Raw genomic sequence first — 5,362 nt, forward strand, 5'->3', positions numbered from 1 at the left:
ATTTGGTCCCTACAGCTCCCTTTTCTTTCATCTATTTTAGGCTACTAGCCACGTGCGCTCGATTCCTAGGCTTGGCTAAGGCGCGGCCTCGCCCGCCCTGCAGCTCACTGAGCTGGCCCTGCAGCTCACATATGGAGCTCGGCCGCTGCGCGGCATTGATGTGCAGGTACACCTGCTCTTATGACATCACTGAAGATGTCACTTCCAGTTGAGTGACATCACTTCCGGGACAAAATTGAATCAGAGAACAGACAGATTGCCCACTTGCCCCTTTTATAGATATAATAGATTTCTAATTCCTAGGCTTGGCCACGGCCTTGCCCGCCCTGCAGCTCGACCGCTGTGCGGGCTCACACGGATGACATCACGACATCAGTGATGTTACAATGCGTCCTATGACATCATCAGTGGGACAAATAGATAGATAGATAGATAGATAGATAGATAGATAGATAGATAGATAGATAGATAGATAGATAGATAGATAGATAGATAGATAGATAGATAGATAGATGTGAAACACTTTGCCATTGTCACGTGTATGACATGTGCTGTACAAATAAACTGCCTCTTCTATGGGCCAGGTTCTTCAAAAAGATCATTTTGGGGAATCAGACCCTGTTCAGCCTGCCAGCCATAGGCGAGTTTGACTTTTAGCTTTGGGGGGCCACTTTTGCAGGAGACATACATTTGCCGGCAAATTTCTTTTGGCCGTTTTACATTTGAAATTTTGCCCGTTTGAAGCCAGATTTAGAGGAATATCTCATTTTAAGGCTGGCATCATCATGGTCTCTCTCTAATTATTGTTTAATAAGTATAAGAATGGAAATATAAGAAATATTAGAATATGTGTAGAATTACAGAACATTAATACTCATTATTGTATGTTTAGTAGGGGTGTCACAATATATCGTCCCACGAAATTTCGCGATAGTAAAACGTCACGATATGTATCGTTGAGATGAAATCTCATATCGTGAAAAAAAAAAAAAAAAAATTTTTTTTTTTTTTCTTCAAAAATAGACAAAGAAACGTCTTTGTTTGTTGAAGTTCAATGTGTGGAAAGTAGTTCAGTTGAACAAGTCTCTGAAGAGACACATGAGAAGTTATACAGGAGAGAAACCATTCAATTGAGTTTCTGGCAAAACTGTTTACTTGACAGGAAAAACTGAAGATGCATAAAAAATAGACTAAGAAAAGTCTTGTTGTTTGAGTTTGAAGAAAAACTGAAGATGCATAATGAGAATTTATACTGCTGAGAAACCTTTTAGTTCAAAGTAAATCTAAGTGACGGTGTAACTCATTCTATTTCAAGATAAGCCTTATCTCCAATCTCATGTTTTTTCTAGTTGTTATTGTAATAACAATTTCCCACAACAGCATGTTTTGTATTTGTGCATTTCAAATAAAATACTACTTTTCCAGTCATATATTGTCATTATTCAAGTTTAAAAAAATATTGTTAAAATCGTATCGTATCGTATCGTTATCGTGAACCCAGTATCGTGATACGTATCGTATCGTGAACTGAGTGTATCGTGACACCCCTAATGTTTAGTAATGTAATGTATATTATATACAGTAGTACTTCACTGTTCACTGTTGCTTTTGACCGTGCTCAAAGACACTTTACAAATACAGGATAAAACAACTTTAATAAAGAGAGAAAATATTAAAATAGATGAGACAGACAGAGGGGGAGAGAGAGAGAAATAGTATAGGTCAAAGGCAACAGTGAAAAGGGCTTTTTTGGAAAGATGACATCATGAGTATGAAAGACAATGAGTTTTGGCCTGTCAGATGTGACTGGGGAGGGCATTCCAGAGGGAGGGGGCAGCTGCAGGCCCTGTCAGAGGCCCCCCTGTCACAGCTTTAGCAAAGAGATACCTGTGATTCTTGTCAAAGTGGATATAAATTGTATGATCATATTCAGCCAGACAGTGAGATGGAGATTTACAATGGTGAGCAAAAAATAAATAAAAATAAATAATAATTTTCAAATCAAACATCTGACAGTTAATGAAATGTTTGCTAAAGCAGGAATAATGCTTTCATTTTTACACATTGGGCATAGATTAGGGTAAAAAGAGCATCTATGCAGGAGTCATCAACTTTCTTTTCCTATCTCAAGAGATGTCGATGGAATAAATACAGAGTTCTCCCTTGTCATCGTGAGCTTCCTTTCCGGGCCCATTGAGTGTAAATGGAAATGTGGGATATGGGACGATGGCGAGGCATAAAGCTGTGCAGATGGATGATGGGATGGGGAGGGCTGAGCCAGAGAGTCAGGGGTTGAGGTGCTCGTCTTCCATGTGAAGGCTGCTTGGGGGGCACAGCAGCGGCTGGCTGGAGCCGTTAGTGCTCTGACTTTTCAGGCTTTCTGTCAACCTCGACGTCCCTATGGACGAAGAAGCGACGGATCAGTGGCTAGGCTCAAACTGTCAGTCAGACTTCCAAATAAGATTATAACATGTAGTTCCGACCAAGCAATCTGATTGGTCAAGGACCGTTCTCAAATGAGCATAACAGCATACCGACCTCATCACTAAAATATCACTCCACCGGCCGGTCTGTTCAGCAGAAAACAGCAGCGGCCAAAATTCTGCAGGCAAGATGGCTGCCTATAGTGCCTGTAACCTGGCAGAATTTCTAGCCCATAAACTAACTAATAACTTGGCCAATAATAATAATAATAATAATAATGATTGGATTTATATAGCGCTTTTCTAGACACCCAAAGCGCTTCACAGAAATCATTATTCATTCACACCATTCGTACCAGTGGTGGTAAGCTACGGGTGATGTAGCCACAGCTGCCCTGGGGAAGACTGACGGAAGCGTGGCAGCCATTTCGCGCCTACGGCCCCTCCGACCACCACCAACATTCATAGACATTCATACCCATTCATACAAGGCAATGAGTACGTAACATACAAAATAAAACAAACGGTAATGTTTTCATTTGATGTAGAATGCATAGGACATGTAACTGGTTCGTTAAACTCGCATTCCGGGAATAATGTTAACGTAAGTGGCGTGAGGCTCGGAGAGCCTGGTTCTCCCGGAACCCACTCACTTAGCGCCAGAACACACTCGATTTGGGGGCGGAATATGCCAGGATTGGCCAACGCCAACTCCAATGCCCAGAACTGTCAAATCAAATGCTATGGCCCGCCTCTCAACCATCTTTCATCTCAGACACATCCATGTCTCAGACAGGCAGTATTTTCAGTCTGACACGTTACCGTCCCTCTCCTTTAGAAACACCTGTGTGGAAACCAGCAGCTTGTTTGTTTATCTCTTCTTCCAACCATTCGTCAACACTAAGTCCGCCCAATAAATTTAAATTAACAACAAAACAATCCATTTTGCATCAACACTGTAAGCTAGCTGCTTGTTTCTGCACAGGTGTTTGTTACAGTTTAACTAATGTGATGAGCATATTGGCTGGCTGACATCTGGTTGACTCAACAGGGACTATTTCTTGTCTCGGACTAACACTCGGGAAAAAGTTTGTTATTTTGAGAGCAAATTGCCCCAAAATATGAACACTTTTTGTTTATAGCTTGTATTTTGTTGGTTGTTGTTGTATAATCAGATTATTACACTTCAGTGAGGCGTACAGACCTCGGCTTCGCCTTGGTCCTGCCGCATCACTGTCGTGCCACTAACGATAGTAAAGCACACCCTCTCGTGTAATATTGCTTAAATACGGATGCCTACAAGATACAGTGCTCATTCTTAAAGACGAACTGAACCCAATGGAACCCAAGTAGCGTGAGGGTTGGAGACGTTTCAGAGTCTGAAAACAAATCTTGTCTGAGATGACAGGGTTGAGAGGCGGGCCATAAAAGCATGTCGATGATTTGATTTGACAATTGTGGGGACTGGATTCTGCGTTGGCCAATCCTGGCGTGTTCCGCTCCCAAATCGAGTGGGATTCAGCGTGTTGTGGTGCTACGCTAATGGGGCGACCCCTTACGTTAACGTCATCCTAGAATGCGAGTTTAACGAGCCAGTTACATGTCTTTGCATTCTTAGACATTACAGTTTCCTTTATTTTGTATGTTACATATCATTTCTCCGAATGATACAGAGAACAGGGTTCACAGCAGTAGAGCTCAGAGAGAGAAGCGGGACAGACAGGAAAGCATACACCACAGTCATTCCTCCATTCCAATAGAGCAGGAATCAGGACCTAGAGCTGCCCAGACTGGGGCGATACGAAGGGACAGGATGACAGGGAATAGAGGAAGAATGTTAGGAAAACACACAGGAACACAAGAGCACACATGTTAGATGCAAAGCGCAGAGGACAGCCTCTTAGAATACAACAAAAAGAGTTGGATATAGTACCAGAATGGAGATAAACAACAAATTTGTGGTTGTAGTTGATCTTGTCGTCACTTTTAGAAGCTCCAGTGACAGTGCATGGTTAACCGACTTCATGGCTGAATGTTTTTTTTTCACGAATTAACATGACCAGTAGGAGTACTAATAGTCATCAGCTTTATGTACAACATAATCCGTGCAAGAAGAAAATACTCTCTGGAGTAGTACAACGACTTCTTTCCCTTTCTTTCCTTTCATGTTTAAAGGATAAATTCACCCCAAAATCTACTTACCCCCATGCCAGTGGAAGGTCGGGTGAAGTTTTTTAGTCCACAAAAAGAGAGTATTCCAGGGAAACAATTATATAGCATTCTCCTAAATAATTGAAGTGAATGGTGACCAACTTTCAAACATTAAAAACAAACAAATCAAACATTAAATGCCTCCATACTGCTCAGCTGGCATAATTCAAGTTTCCAGAAGCCCCCGAGATGTGAAGTTTACTTATATTTACATCCTGTTTCTTGCTGAAATCTCCAGTATAGCCGTGAGCTAAAAGTCCCATTTTCACTTTTACTTTAAGCTCACAGCTAATGTATTGTAGCGTTCCCACAAAGCAGTCAAAGAGTCAGGATCTTGTTACTGCACTTTATTGTGGAACGCTATTCTGGGGACTACTGTCAGCCGTAGTCCACGCCACCAACACCCCACAACCACACTCCCAAACCCCACTAGCTTCTCCTAGCTTCGCAGCTCCCACCACACACCCAGCCGTCTCCTTCAGGCTCCACACATCAACAACCTCGAGCTGTCGCTCTCTCGTACACATTCCCCTTCCCCCAGCCAATCACAGGTGAACCCCTCTCTCCCACCACACAGGCGCGTAGCCACGGGTGTGCCAGGGTGTGCAAATGCCACCCAGACAGGCCGCTGGCACACCTAAAAACAAGGCCAGGTCGAAACCTGGCATAGGGCCGGTGTGCTCAGTAAAGTGCAGAACTCTGCCAAGGTGTATTGAGTCATTTGTGTA

This window comes from Poromitra crassiceps, assembly GCF_964638095.1.
Source record: "Poromitra crassiceps genome assembly, contig: HAP1_SCAFFOLD_1756, whole genome shotgun sequence".
NCBI lineage: Eukaryota > Metazoa > Chordata > Actinopteri > Beryciformes > Melamphaidae > Poromitra > Poromitra crassiceps.